At 38.7% G+C, this 16,764-nt stretch overlaps 1 long non-coding RNA gene across 1 annotated transcript; it reads right to left on the bottom strand.

Annotated features, from left to right (window-relative positions):
* Positions 1 to 8,359: 8,359 nt before the first annotated feature.
* Positions 8,360 to 12,381, bottom strand: LOC112432314 (uncharacterized). The gene is made up of 3 exons (XR_003022966.2): positions 10,921 to 12,381; positions 10,071 to 10,097; positions 8,360 to 8,824 (listed from the first exon to the last, which is right to left on the bottom strand). It is a non-coding gene; the product is annotated as an uncharacterized LOC112432314 (long non-coding RNA).
* Between the last annotated feature and the right edge of the window lie 4,383 nt (positions 12,382 to 16,764).

Below are 16,764 nucleotides of genomic sequence, written 5' to 3'. Positions count from 1 at the left end.
ACAGAAAGCAGATCTCCCGGCTCTGCATGAAGTACAGCCATGATTTGGTGACATGATTAATAACATTGCAATAAGAAAGGGTCTTCTTACAGACAGAGTAGGGAAGACAATTTTTTCCAATGAAAAATATTTTTCATACTCTACAATCAGTAAACTCTGTAACAAACATGATCTGTAATTGTTTCAAAACTCACCAGACGACTTCATGATTGGCTCGAGGACAGGACACAAAACACAGGGTTGTGGTAACTGTAGTATGATCTCAGAACACCGGAATGGAGACATTGATCTGGCTGAGAAATAAAAATGAGGTCAAGCAGGGTGTTCTTGTCTGTAGTGGCAGAAGTGATCAGCTGTGAATACCCTCTCGACTGAAACTGCTCCAGAATCTGTTTTCTTCCACTCTGCAACTGGTTCTCATTAAAATCTCCACACACAATGATTGGGTGACAGTCCATTATTTCAAGGGAATCTAAAAGACTTACCAGGTTTTGCATGAATGGTGTCAAACTGTAGTCAGGGGGTCTGTACACAACAGCAATGAGTGCAGGGAATGGAGCCTGAACCTTCAACACTAAAAACTCAAGATCAGTGACATTATGCAGATACTGTTTTACCTGAACCTGAAAATGATTCCTCAAATACACAACAACTCCACCACCACTTCTGCTGGCCATGTGAGGAAAGTTTGTGTAGGACACATGTCTGTTGCGTTTGAACATGGTGTAGCCGTCCAAATGAAGACTGTCTGCAACAAAGGAGCCTTGGAGGTGAGACTCTGTGAGACACAAAACATCTGCTAAACACATTTCATGATGACTCTTGATGTCACTGATGTGAGATGGCAAACCCTCCGTATTGTGATGGATCAGTGTAAGAGTGTCAAGTCTGCTGGCTGTTTCTCTGACCTGAAGAAGAGGCATCATTTCCTCAACACTGGCTTGTCTCATGGTTTGGAGCGCTGCAGTTACCTCGGGATTGGAGTAAATCTTTTTCTCATCCAAGTCCTGCAAATAGAGTCCACTGAGAGACGTCACCCTGCTGAGAGCAACATAAGCCATACCTGGTTCAAAAATGTTCTTCATTGAAACTACAGCTGTCTGTGTTGTAAGACCCTGAGTTTTGTGAATTGTGCAAGCGAATGCTAGCTTTACAGGAAACTGTCTGCGTACCGCTCCTTTAAACTTCAGACTCTCCTCTGCTCTCTCAATGTAAACCAGATCATCAGAAGCTGCATTAGCACTGCGGTTGTGTCTCATAGGCTGCCGGTTGTCCATCCTGAGCCCCAGTTTAATTATGTGTCCATCATTTTCAGATCTCACCACCTTTACCAGTATACCAAAAGCACCGTTGACCAAACCGTTTAGTGTGTCCAAGTTTCTGGTCAGCATGACTCGAGCTCCTTCAGCAACATTCAGAGTGTCAGGTAAATCATTTCTCCCACCTGTAAATGGTTTGTCTCTTCGTTCCATTCTGCCTGTACGTTTATCCTTCTGGAAATCGTCTGCATTGATGATTATGATGTTTGAATGAAGCTTCTTCAGGGTATCTGTGTTGTGGGATTCCACATTCTTGTTGGTGGCATAAATGTGTAAGACCTCAGTTGGACATTCTTCTGGTGCAGTCACAGCCTGTGACAACAAATCTCTGTCGCACTGAGAAAGCTCATCCGTCTTTTCTTTCACTCTAATCCTGTTCAGCATCTCTGCAAAGGCCACATCATCTTTCTGACGCATGATCTCGGTTAGAGTGATCATCTGAAAATGTTCCTGCCATAGGTCAATCTGTTCTGGATCGTAAACGCAGAGAGGTTTAGACTGTCGCACTGGTGGCAGCTGGTAAAAATCTCCAACAGCTAAAACTGACATTCCACCAAAAGGTCTCTGAGTGCCTTTGATTTGTTTCAGTCTTGCATCCACATAGGCAAAAAGGGGTTTTGAAACCATTGAAATCTCATCAATAACAATAATTTCTACATTCATCAGCTCAGATCTGACTTCATCCAGTTGGTTACCAAGTCCTTGAATGGGTGGTTTCAGACTCCTGGGTAGTTTCAGTAGAGAATGTAATGTAGAGCCATTGATAGAAAAAGCTGCTGTCCCGGTAAATGAAGTCAGTAAAACAGTTGGATTTGATATGTCAGCTTCTTCTGCATTAGCAGGCAGTCTGCTCAGGATCTTTGATGCTTCAGAGTGAATACATTTAATCAGATGTGACTTTCCAGTTCCTGCACCACCGTTGATATAGAAGAAAAATGGATCTGGGTTCAAACCACAAACTCGCTGAATACACCAGTCTCTTATAGTATAGAACACGCAGGCCTGCTTCTGGTTCAGATTCTGATACATTACACGTACCACGGCTGGATCTACTGCAGGTTGTTCTCTGATGGCTCTGATCTCTGTTACAGCATCAGACTGACGACTGTAGTCAGGGACATTCTCCTGTTCGTTCTCATCATCAGAATGTCTCTCAGGAAGATTCTCATCACATTGCAGCCTCACAACTTCAGATTCAGGAGCAAGATTACACCATTCATCGATCACAACATCCCTATTTTGTTCAAACTCTTCCAGTGCACTCTCAATATCCTCAGAGTTCTTCTCATACTTGTCTTTATTTCTTTTCACAATCCGTTTCACAGACTCACTGTGGTCTGAACATGGAAGTCGCACAAAACCCGAGTTGTAGAAGGACTGATAGGTTTGGAAACATTGTGGTTTCAGTTCCTGCTCTGATCTGTGTGGAAGGTAAAGTCTCAACAGTCGACCATAATATTGCTCAGGATCTTTTTCCTGTGAACAGTGGTAATATCTGATTATAGCTGGTTTATCATTCTTTCGCCTTTGTACAAATCCAAGCTGGTTTAGAAGAGGAAGCACATCTTTTCCTTCATTTGGACCACTCACCAACCGGCACAGGGCAGCAAAATCAGCCAGCGACATTTCCTCATATTCTGGGGTCTCAGGTCTGCATTTGTATTTATCACTCAAACTTGTCATCCAAATATTACAACTGTCATGTGTTGTGCTTTCCAGGAAGCTCATGGGCCGACTCATTTTTACTGGGTTATCATCTGTTGGTACAAATACAACACTGCGGGAACATTTTTTCATTTTTAGGCCACAGACTCGAGTCACACACTCCTGTGCGCTGATCTCTCTCTTTTTTGAGTAAGCCTGCATCACAGCTCTCATTTCATCACATTCATTGACGGTGTTCTTATCAGAGTTATCGATAACTGTCTTCAGGTATTCAGAGAGGCCAGATTCTTTCTTTGTTATATATTTACAGAGGTATTCTACACATGAATAGGCATTCAAAATGAATGAGACATCTAAATTAGAGTTCCAGGCTTCAAGCAGGTCTGGGTTGTAATTGTTGATCCAACAGTCCTTTGGGTCACGTTTCAGAATCAGAGCTGTTTTCTTGTTTATGTTCTGGAGGCATTGTTCATACTCATTCATTGTCAAGTTGCATCGTGACAGAATCTGCTCTATGGTGAGGGAAGCAGCTTCAGGTTCCTTCAGCAGGTTCAACAAAGGTCTGAGTTTGGCTTTTGCAGCTTCAGTGTCTGAATCCTCATCCTGTCTCACAATCATTGTTCTTGTGGATGGTGGTTTTGGAAACCCAAATCTACAACCAGAGTTCACACTCTTAAAGCATGTCTTTGTGTGGTTCTTGCTGTGCTTTTGTAGTTCAGAGACTTTTTTGTGCAGTTCAGGTTGTTTTTCTGGATCAGGGAGTTGAGCTGAGATGTATCTGTCCACAAAGTCACAGACAGTTTGGTCATCATCCACATCTGCTTCTACCTTTTCTCGAATCCACAGCAACATGTGTATATGCGGACTACCTCTGTGCTGGAACTCAACTCTGTAAAAGTAATCAATGATCTCACCAAGGGGCTGTGCAGGAGAAAAAAGCAAATCTCTGAACAAAGCCTCAACACGTTTATCAAACATTCGCATGGTGGTTACTGGATTTGATCTTAGAATTTCACACTTTTCTGACCAGTCCAGGGCTTCAAAATCAACCTCTTCACCTTGCTGTCTCTTTATTGCTTGAATCACTTCAGGCCATCTCATCTCAGCAGCAGAGAAAGTGACAAAGAACTGAGGTGTTCCTATTTGACGAATCATACTGAATAAATCTTTGGTAGTTTTCTGCCAGTAAGCTGGAGTTCCTCTGAGTGGCTGCATAAATCTGATTGCATCTTTATTTCTTACCAGCTTCTCTACTTCTGTCTTACTTTGTAACATTCCCGATGTGATTTTGCGTCCATCTTTGGTCATAGTTTTACCTTTCCTTAGCTGTATTGTCATGCTGGAATTAGCCAAATGTATTTCAGTGACAAACTGTGAGAAAAACAGGTAATTTGTGTCTTTAGCAAATCTTGCATCAATGTTGAAAAGCCTTGACTTGAAGTAAGCACTTGGTGTGAGTTTAAGAAGTCTCTTTTCATCCAGTGTATTCTGACCGGTAGGAAACTGCACAGGAAATGCCATGGCTTCCAAATGAGGAGTTCTGAAGAAGCTAACAGGATTGTTTCTTTCTGCAGGAGCCACACAATATGTGTTATCAGTGAAACAGAGAATCTCTTCTGAAATGTCAACAGGCTGCAGACAACTTTCTAGAGCAAAACCTCCATTGTTCAAATCACTTTCTGGTTCATCTGGATTTTGTTCCTCTGGTTGTTCATCACAGGATTGCATATTAATAGCTTGTTCACTTTCAGACTCACTTTCGCACAAAAGGGCATCTTTTTCATAGTTGTCAATTTCCATTAAATCTGCTTCATCATAATCATCACTTCCCATGCTGGCTTCATCACTGCTGTCATCATCAGGTAACGTTGGATCACAAAGCAATGCATCATCTCTGATAATAATATCTGTGTACTGTGGATGAATTTGTTTGAGTTTACGCAGGGCTTGAATGAGTTTAGACCAGGTGACAGTCTGGAACAGCTGATGGCCTTTGTAGCACAGTCGTCTTTTCAGCTTTATCCTCATGATCTGTGATTGGCTTCTGATCCTCGGTAAACTGTCAACTGTTTGTTGGACTTCAGATGGTACACACACCACATTACCACGTATGAGTCTCTGTCTGCCCTTTGGAAGTGGAATAATCTTAGCAAATGGTATGCATTTGGCAATCAGATGTCTCTCCAGAATGTTGAGATCGCACAGTTCAGCTGGAATATCCTGCAGTTCTAAACCGTTGACAGCAGCAAGTCTTGGCATGCGTCCACTTTTGAGGGAACTGTGACACGTGTGACAGATATACTCCTTTTTTCTCTCAACAGGAAAGCTGCAGTGATCATGACATGCTTCATCACACACATGAACAAATTTACCAGTTAGACACTGCTGAGCTACAATTTGGTGTTTTGAGTAATTTTCTCTTTTGCAGATTTTTACCTGATTAGGAAAAGAAGCTTTTAGACAAACAGTACAAACATAAGATGGTGCTGACTTAATGTTGGATCTGAAACGAGATATGGCCTCATTCATTAAAGTGTTCTCTGGATGACACTGTAAACTGTCAGCTGGTCGATGCATCTGACGATATTTTCTTTTTATTTTCATTGCACATCTGATATTATGCATCTGTCTAAAAGAAATACTGTTCCAATATTTTACTCTCATTCGTTCTCTCATATTGTCCTTGTGTTGCTGCTGAAATTGTCTCTCTTCTCCATAACGTTTAGTGATGTAACATTTTTTTTTCTGTCTAAATTCTACACTTTCTTTATATAGGTTAGAAACATGTGACCTCATGTAAGCTTTATGTTTCTCTCTGAATCCAGCACAAGTTCTGTAATTTCTTCTTATACGTTCCTTCTGCTGTTCTTTGAATATAGGAGATTGTCTATAAGATTCTTTATATGTTTTTCTCATACGTTCCTTCTGCTTTTCTCGAAAAATGGGAGATTCTCTATATGTTCTTGTTATACGTTCCTTCTGCTTTTCTCTGAATGAAGAATCTTCTTTATACATCCTTATGACACGTTCTCTTTTTCTCTCTCTAATTTTAGCACTATCTCTATAGATTTTTCTAAAATGTTCTCTCTGTTTCTCTCTATATGTAGCATTGAGTTTACACAGATTATTTTTGTACACACTCTTCTTCTGTCTGTGATCAGGATCATGAGACTTTCTGCTAGAATCTTTTTTCTTTGCCTTAAAGCTTTCATCAAAAGCGTACATCTGTCTTTCTTTCTTTTTCTGATTTTCCCTTCTCTGTGGTAGTTTTTCTTGGACCAACAGTCGTCTCCTAATCTTTCTCCTTTGCTGTTTATTATGCTTCAACAGTTTATGTGAGAGTTCATCTGTTGTCATAGTTAAACAGGAGGCAGTGTTTAAATCATTCAGAGGAACAGAATCTTTTGTTACCTGAGTGTCTCTTACAGAAGATGCAGAGGTTTCTATTTCTAAATAATCAGAATTGTTCAGCTCAGCAGCTGGCTCATTTGAATAATCCACTCTGGATGACATCACTTCAGTAGCTAAAGTGTCGGCCACAGTTTTCTGTGTTTTCTCAGTGGATTTGGGGGTTTCAAATTTAGGTTCATTTAAAGCTGGTGCTGGAACAGTTGTAGCTGTTTGTCTGTTTTCATCAGCATTTCTTTGGTCAGCAACGTTTTCACTGTGGAACTCAACAGGCTGTAGCTCATAGGTACAGGTTGGTGCGATGCTACACATTCGGTACAAACGTTTGATCCTGTCAATCATGTCGTTAAGACGTGTGAATTTTAACATAACTGCAGTTCCACCACTTACACTTAGCGACAATGGCATTCCTGTAGACTTACGTGGGTGAGGATCAAAATATGCGTATTCACCTGAAGTCAGCCTGCAAACTGCGATGACTGTTCCTCCCATGACTAGCAAAGCATAGCAAATGTCTGAAGCCAAACACTGTAGTCCCTGTTCAAGGCTCGGAAGATGATCTGTACCGTCAAATGTGCCATAAAGAGCAAACTGAGACATGTCGACTTGATACTCGTGTCTGCGGCTGATGATCACAGTGGGAAGTTCATCACAGGCTAGAAACACGCTGTTCACAAACCTCTTTCTGGCATCTGAATACACGGCATGGCCTTTGTCCAACACACGGTTGAGATCTGCTCTGGTAATAAATTCATCCTCGTGTAAGAATGACAGGAAAACCAAACTGTTCGCCATGCATTGCTGATTCCGGTACTTTCCATACTTAGCATTGGCCTGGCTTCGGGATGCACAGATGCTACTCACTCGTGGACGACTTTCACTGTTTGTAACCTGTACATGAGACGGTCCTGGAGCTTCTCCATCATGCTGCGTTTGCACAGTTAGCTGGGGTTCAGTCTGGATTACCTGCTGTACTTTAGCATTTGGCACCGATGATGAGCAAACACCTCTCTTTACCACATCTGCATAAGACACTGCGGCTGTCTGAACGCTGAGCTGCACTTCTGGACTGGGAATACTTGTAACAGACACCTTTACCTGCTCACCGGTCTGAGAAAGATTTACCTGTTCCTTCTGCTTTTGCCATCTAAGCTTCTGGGACTGTGACCTTTGACCTTTCCTTGGCATTTTGTGCAAGTACAAACTGGACCTTATATGTATTTATACACAAATGTATACAAAAATCAACCTGTAAACACTGAAAAACTCCTCAAGTTTCTATTAAATGGATAAATGTAAAACTATACAAATGATAAAGTGTTCTTATAACTGTTTAATTGATGTAAAAGGCTGACTTAAATACAAACTCAATATAAAAGTTATTGAAAGATCTTTAAAAAGTTTTATTGTAGCTTTTTCAAAAACTGTATATTATACTTTTTTTTTTTTAACCAGACTGGTTAATGAATAGGTCTATACTTCTGTGAAGTAATATGCAGAATAAATCTCAACAATCAATCAACAGGCTATAATAAAACTCTTAGTTTTAAAGTAGACTTTGTGTAAATCTTTCAGATATCTAAAATCTAAAGCAAATATAAGGAGCTGTGGTGGTGATCAGATGACAGGCGATGAGGATTCTTCAGCTGTATGTTCTGCAGCAGTCAGGAAACAGGAAGTCTGGGTTCTCAGGGCAGCCTCTAGATGACAATTGTAACTGAATACTTACACTGAGTGACAAAAAAAAGGGTTTGTCCTTAAATAATAATAGTTTAAACTTGTAGTCAAATGTTATAGCCAGTGAAACAGACTTGAAAAATGTATTTGAATCTAATTTAATATTTATCTAAATAGAGCAGTCTGAATGTATATATTACAAAATAACCAGATTGTCTTATTACAAATAAACCTTTAAGAGGTGTATATTTTATATAATTTCTCAAAGTAATTGCACCTGTAAGCCAAACAGCCAATCAATGTTTATTCCAAAGTGTAATGCAAAATTAAAATGACAAATTTAGGGCTGTGTAAATAGTTTCTACAGTGACTTCTACTGTACTGTATATTCAACTTCTTACTTGTAATTTCCAGTAAAATGAGTGGATATGAGAGAGTTTAACGACAGGAAAGAAGGAGCAGTGAGAGCAGAGATCTCTCAGATTTCTGAAAACAGATCGTCGAAGTTGCGGTAACTTCAATTTCCAAAAACTTGGTTTGTTGTCAACCTTGGTTTGTTGTCAAACTTGGTTTCTTGTCAAACTAGGGCTTATGCTTGTCAAAATTAGATAGAGTACATGGCGGAGAAATGATAGAAGATAGAATGGCTTGTCAAAAAAGATGGAGCAGGGAGAGGGAGAGTGATAGGACAGACTGAATTTGCTTGTTAATGGCTTGTTAATGATAGAGGGAGAGGGTTTTCTGCAGCAGGTCACCTGTAAGACAGAAAGAAAGTGGAATTAGACACACTTCCAATAAACCTGGCTTTACCCTATTTTTCAGACTATAAGGCACATTTAAAAGCCTTTAATTTTCTCAAAAATAGACAGTGCACCTTATGTATGGTTGTGCTTACTGATTTCAAACCAATTCTATGTGGTACACGGCACTCTGTCAAATGTTTTAGTATGACTTTGGTAAGCTACAAAGCAGCACCACTTGATGTATCGTCGGAGCATGGCTACCATAGTCAGCACCCTCGTAGAGTAATTCGTACTGTGCTTCAACATAATATGGTGTGTGTGTATAAGGGCCTGGCACCTGTTGAGAGCCATGCTTATGTAGCAGATTTCAAACTGATCAATCCACATTCATCAGTCCATAAATCCTGAAAAGTAAGTGTATTGTTCTGTATTTTATGTCTTACAACTGAACAATTTTGAGAGTTATTGTAAATGAGTTGAATAAAGTTTGACTTATCTGTTTTGTTTGGCTTAATGTGCCTTAGAATTTAGTGCGCCTTACAGTCCGAAAAATACAGAACATATATATCATTACACACTGAAGAGTTGTACAGTACATTATTAGATTCAACTGAATAAAAATGTTTATCATATGGTGGTGGAACATTTCTAAGGACATTTTCGCATTCTATTAACACAATAAAAACAAACAGAGTCTGTAAACCAAGATATGGTGCTATAGTAACTTACTATAAACATTATATGGTCAAGCTAAACCCACACAATGAAGTCAGAGCAGACAGTTTCAGACCACCTGCTTTAAACACTTCACATGCACTCAACTCACATGATCCTAAATGCCCAAAGGTCTCAAATTCCCGTTTCTGTGTGTACTTACCTGGTACAACAGTATATCATAATGTCTGGGGAGCAGTTAACATAAAAGTAAAAAATAATTTACTCAGTATGACTTTTGGCAAAATGAAAAATTTGGAGACAGATGACTCCTAAACAGCAGTTTCTACATTTTTCAGTCAAATTTGGGGCATGTTTAATACACACTCCACTAAATCTACAATAAACTTAGCATGGCCGATATTAGGGCCTAATTAAAAATGTACTATGATGATAAGAGAGATCTGTAAGTCTGGAAATGTTTACATAGACTTTTCTATGATCTGATTATTCCCAAGAGCTGTGCTGACTCACTGCACTAAACTGAATCTCCTATAATGAGAAACATTTCCCAGAACTGCACCTCAGACAAACCTTTACTTACCAGACTGGAGACGATCAGATCAGCAGTCTAGAGAAAGGAAACAATTCATCAGATCACTGTTTGATGATTCAGACTGTTGAGCCTCTTCACACACAATCCAATTTACTGTGACATAAATTAACTAGTAAATTTATTTAAGGCTTTATGAGCTTACTGTAGTCTAAAGAGGAGATAAATGAACTGCAGCGTCTCACATGGCTATAGCAAGTGTAATAAAAGCATTCTTTACTACAGAAATACAAAGAATAGCCACCAATATTTGTTGGCACAAGTGCAGGATATACCAAATATTTCCTACACAGAAGCTTTGTGGCTCCAACATTTTCTACAACAGGTCAGTACTAGTAAAGTGTGAAAACCAAAACTTTTAAAAATGTTAGATACAAAGTAATTATATAAATCAGAAGCAACAGAAAACCTCATCATGTCTGATATGAATATGTAAATCTTAAAATAAATATTGACATGTTACAATAGCAGAGGTGCACCATGTTTTGTAATTAAAATTAAATGTCTTAAATTTTTACACTAAAAAGTCCTCTCATTGTACCCGTTGCTAGGAATATTTATGTATTTTGCAGTGTACCTTTTTGGCAACTTTTCTATTTAATTTTAAAACACATTATATTCACCAAATAAGTGATAAACTAATTAGACACACTGGCTGTAATGTACCTAACAATGTCCACTCACACCTCTGGTTCTCTTAGTTTTTCATTATGACTTTGTGTTTTTGCCAATCAGTAAATGGAAACATATCACAAAAAGTCAGACTACTGTATGTAAGTTGCCAAATGTGCTACGCAATGCCAGGTTCATACTGCTTCAGTTACAATCACTGTTTACTTACCAGCAAAGGCAAAACCAAAGATCTCTTTCACTCTGTGTAACAAAAGACAAAGCACAAAAACACAGAATAAGACAACTCAAATCAGCATCACAGTCAATACTGCATCACTCTGTGTAGTCCAAAAGATTCAGTACACTTCTTTGTTTACCACAGCAACAAACAACTCACCTCTTTTTTCTACACCTTATTAAAGATTACGTCTTCATTAAGGTAAAATGTGGTTTCATCCATTTGTAATAAGCCACACACGTTTCTCAGTTATGTGATAGCTCTATTAGTTTGGTGCTATTAGATAACACAGTAGATTTAATAAGCAATGATTTACTACACCTAGCTCTGCACACTTTATCAAATTCTGACATCACAATTTCAAAGCATGAACAATCATAAATGAAAGCTTGGATGATATTTTTGTAGGCTTCAACATTTGAGTTCGTCTGCATTCAAATTCTGCTTCCTAAAAATATTATCACCTGCACACAGTATCATTTAATATGCTGTTGTTTTAAATATCTACATATCATATTTATAATATTAATGGTGCACTGCTGCATTTTATTTATTTGAAGGTGGACGTTTTTTATATTTCGTTAGTTTTTCACAAAGTGAGAAGTTAAACAGAACTGCAGGTGAAGGTTTTATTTAAAAAAAAAAAAAACAACCTGCACAAACAAGTGTTTGTTAAACAGTTCTTAAAATTTAACTAAAAAACTAAAATTACCTAATTAAAAAAAACTTCTTGTTAAGAGATGTTATTATTCTTATATTATGTGTTTCATCCTCACTCTCTCTCTCCCTTCTGTTAATTAACCCACAGCACAAAAACACACCGGTACAGGCACGTGACTCTTCTTCTCCCGGCTTTCAGTCAGAAGCTGTGTCCCAAAATGTCGGCTGCATCCTCCGGAGGCCGCATTTGAAGGCCGATTATGTCACAGCCAGTCGACGAAGGCTGTCTCAAATGCGGCCGACAAATGAGTCCTTCATTTCATAAACTTTTAACATATTTTTAGGCGAGAAAGTAGCGGTGTAAATTGCAAATATCTGCTTGGTTTATCAAGACATCGCATATTTGCAAAAGTGTGCCGACGTTTTCAGAGACGTCTGTCACCCACCGGCTCGATGGCAAGCCGGGAGGGGGGTTCAGACCCCCGCTCTTTCGCTACTCAGGTTAAACATGATATACAAGTCACTCTGATAACTTAAAAATGTAATTGTTTGCCTTTTTCTGTGTTTTATTTGTTCTGGAGTAAATCTGTTTGGCTGAGATCAAAGTTATTAGATTATTAGATTAAATAAAGCTTTATTAATCCATCCGGTGGGTTCCTCCGGGATTTTCACATAGCTCAATAAACGTTAAACGGTCGAGAATTTACGCCAGTGTCCTGTTATATTTTAAATAGCAAGGAGCAGACGGCCAAATTTATTAAACTCCAGCGAGACAGCGGTGACGCAAATCTGAAGGCTAGACCGTCCAGTTTCACAGCCTTCTCGGTCCACGTAGACCGCGAAGGCCGGGTCCTCCGAAAGATGCAGCCGACGTTTTGGGACACAGCTAATGGCGGTAAAATGGCTCCTTTGAAGTTGCCGACCCTGCTGCTTCAGCAGCTAATCAGTGGTTCTAAAATGACGGCTCATTACCTCACAACCGAAAGAATGAGGCCGTTTTAACTGACTGATTTGTGAAGAGAACTAACTTCAGCTTCCCTAACAGACTCAGAAACACTAACACACCGAATGAACCAAATACAACACAATAACTGTAATAAACAATCAAATGAACCATATTAATTTCACACTGGGCCTATAGCAGCTAGGCTAGGCGTTAGCACTTAGGGCTAGCATACCAAACACTCCTTTTAAATAGTAAAATTACAACGTTTCACTAAAAAAGCAGCCATTGTGTTACTTTAACATGACTTATACTTCGACTGGCTTCATAAGTCACTAACAACAACTGGGTAAATCCCTCATACAGCTTATAGACATTTCATTTCAGAAAAGAGAGACAGAGAAGCAGCGCTTACCGGTGGGGATCGAGCTGAGAGTGGACAGAGATTCAGGAGTCAGGCAGAGACGTTAAAAAAAAGAGGCATTCACGGGTAGTGGGAAATTCCGCAATTACACAAAATTGGCATGGAAAACGTGAAAAATATATGTAAATTTAAATATTATTATACTAGATTTTTTTGCAACAAAAAGCAACTAGCAGAAATTTAATTCTATAAGTTTAATAAATGTTTAAAACAGGATTCTTTGAATTTGAAATAATGGTTAAAAGACATAAATAAACACAAGGTCATTATGTTAAAATGTACTTTATTATGATAGATTTATTTAACTGACTGCAGTAATAAGAACAGTCTTCTGCTGAACACCAACACCAAGGAGCTGGTGTTGGTGATCGCCTAAGCATCCTCACAGTAGGAGCTGCAGAGGTTCATCTCACTCCACTGCAGGACTCAAGAGGTTCAGGAGGTCCCTTAACCCCACTGCTATGAGACTTTTTAACAGCGACTCCTGATATGTTCATTGCACATTTGTTTCTTTTATTCTACTACATATTGGTTGTAATCATGAATTCTGAATTGCTTTAAAGCTGAAGCTGTCTGCTAAAACTAGCTGAAAAAGCTGAAAAGTTGCAGAAATTGTAAAAACTTTGCAGAAGCAAAGGAACTTTGCTAAAATGGAATAACTTAGCAGAACTGCAATATCTTAGAGGAAACATAATACTTGGCAGAAATACAATAGCATAGCAGAACTTAACAGAAATATTGTAACTTACCAGAAACATGATAACTTCTCAAAAATACAAGAATTTAGGAGAAATAGTATAAGATAACAGAAAGAATATATTTAGCCAAAAATACTTAAACATTACAGAAACATTATGATTTAGAAAAATAGTACAACATAGCAGGAATACTGTGATTTACCAGAAATACAATTATGGAGGACTAATACTTTAAAATGGGAGATATATTGATACACACACACATACACAGAGCCTAAAGGGAAGAGTATTTGTGCCATGGAGTCTTAACAAGAATGTGAGGTCCATATTAGAAAAGCTGGTAAAATCATAAAAGTTTGCAGAATTGTAATAAATGATGAATATGAATTACTGGTCTGTGACAGTGTATTAATTTGTAGGGAAAAAAACATGTTGACCAAGGTGGAATCGAACCCACGATCTTTGGCTTGCAGACCCATGTCATTACCAACTGCGCCACTGGGAAAGAGAGGAGCCGTTTTGAAAAACAGGGTAATGAGGAGTCAGAATTAGATCGCGGCGAGAGGCGAAAAACGCCGTTTTTTGGAGTTACAAAACGTTGTGTAACTCAAAACCTAGGTGGACTAGAAGCATAATTCTTGTACTACTGATCAGGCACCTCACTCCAGGAAGAAGGGCTGCAAGCCTGTCATCGTTTCCAGTGTGGCTTTGTATTCTTGGGGTAGCATCAGATTTTTCCCACAAATATTTAAAGGTAACCCTTATTTTGAGCTTATTTATTAAATCAAAAGTCTTCCATTGTGTAAATTATATTTGATATGTTTTTGTCTTCTTTTAGATTTAGATGCAGTGACCGGATGTGCTGCAGCTTTGTTAACTGTTTGGAAAACATCTGTTTGTGATGGTATTTAAAATTACACTTTAAGGTGACAGTTTCCATGTAATTTCAGTCCTTTTTCTAAACAAAAACATTTTTTAATTAACATATTTTTTTATTTGTTTTACCAGCACATCATTAGTCAAAGTTAAAAAGAGCCACATGTTACACCAACAATGAATTTTTGACTGTGTTTGTGTCACCAGATTTAACAAACAATATCAGACCTATGAAATAAGTAATTGCACCATTTTTGGATAAATGTGCAATTATATTGTTTTGTATTTTCAATTGTTGAATAATTATGTTATAGAACAAACTCAATCTGTTTAGCCAAACAACATAATTTGTTTGGTTAAATAGTGGATTTGTATAATTTTACTCTATAAGTACAGCAAGCTGAATTCATACAAACACACAGCTCTAAATCTTGAATTGTAGGATGCACAATAATGATCATTTAATTATTATGGACATTTAAATCAGAATCTATTGAACCATTACACATATTCTTAATAATTAATTATTTTTAAGAGAGAAGTGCATCAGCGTGTGAACATGAAAGTAATACCAGTCCACGCTCTCTCTGATGCTGCTGTTACCTTTAACTGTTAACTATGCACTTCTCTCTTAAAAATAATTTGATTTCTATTGTGTGGTCTTAAAAAAGTACGGGTGATTTAAAGATGCCAAGTTAAATGTTCAGTATGTTGGTCACACCAAACACATGCACTCTCCAGTTTCTTCTTCTCATCTAATGCAATCTTAATGGTAAATCAACAGGGTACCTGGTTGCATAATTAGGTACCCTGTTGAGGGTACCAGGGAGCGTCAGGGTGGACAACGAGGCCATGAGGCCTATAGTTAAAGTTTTTCAATTTGCAGTTTTCTCCAGCTGCGTTAAACTCCATGTCTGTCCCTGTGCTCACGTCTGCAGTCTGTCTCGTTCCTTTGAGGATTCTCTCTGCACAGTTTCACCCCTCATATAACAAACCTCTTAAACATGAAGATGTAATCTTGGCCTCTGGAACTGATGCCACTCCTGGTCGGCTGCCTGTTCACCTGTTGCTGTCTCAATCTTATTTGCCATGTCGTCTGTGCTTTCATCCTCACTGCAGACATGCACACACTCTGTGGGGTCCAGCCTGTACTCACAGTGTAGAGTAGCAGTGGCAGGTAAAGAAGAGGATCTTGGTAAATGTTTACCAAGATCCAATTCAGTCAACCAGTCTAAATATATTGAATTTGAATCTTAGAATGAGATAATCACATTAAAAGGCGTTCTCTCTCTCTCTCTCTCTCTCTCTCTCTCTCTCTCTCTCTCTCTCTCTCTCTCTCTCTGACACACACACACACACACACACACACACACACACACACAAACAGGGAGAGATAAGTAAGTTTCTAGGTCAGCCTGGGAGCTGCTGAATTTGAATCCACCAATCAGAGAGGCTGTGTACTTTTTCCCGCCAAAACTGGTGCCTGCAGCACACAGAGAGACACAGGATTATTGCAGCCTATTTCTCATAGTGACGACTCCCCTCAAACAAATGACCATAATTTCCTAACCGTAGGGGCTAGAGCGGTCATTCTTACACCGTTTTGTTCAGAAGAGATGGGGGAATCTTCCAGTGTTAACAATTTATCATTAAAATATGAATTATTAAAGATATTTGACTTGTAATGCACCATAACTGAGTAGAGCGAAGCAAAAACTGCCTTGACTTGCCCTCAAACAACGCTTTCTAACTCTAAATCTATTTGGAGTATCGATATCATTCTTTCACCGTAAGAGACAGCAGGCTTTGGTGAACAATCATGGAAATTTTCAGGTCTCTGTGGAAATCCAACAAAAAGTTATGACGAGAGAAAAAAGTGGTTCATTTCCAGAGTTTGAAATCTGAAGAAATCTGAGCGAGGGACAAATTTCCTACCCTCAAACAAACATAATTCATGGCCAAATGGTAATAGGTGAGAAAACAATTCTTGAATTGTGAGCGTCAGGGGTGTCTGAAGATATACCAGGACAAGCCTCATGTCTTAACTTTGCTTCGTTAAGGAGATATGACGATTCGAATATGCCTCTCATTACAGAAATCCAGCGATGATTTTGAACAAACTCTCCATTGACTTTGTATGGAGAGTTTTCTGACCTTGTGTTGGTCTGAGGAGATTTGCCAAAATTCTATAAATCCCACAACAATGATAGTGACATTTTCTGAAAGCCAGCAAA

The sequence above is a fragment of the Maylandia zebra genome, linkage group LG12 (assembly GCF_041146795.1).
Source record: "Maylandia zebra isolate NMK-2024a linkage group LG12, Mzebra_GT3a, whole genome shotgun sequence".
Classification (NCBI taxonomy): Eukaryota; Metazoa; Chordata; class Actinopteri; order Cichliformes; family Cichlidae; genus Maylandia; species Maylandia zebra.
Note: the sequence above shows the minus strand (reverse complement) of the source record. Positions and strands in the feature narration are given on the sequence as shown.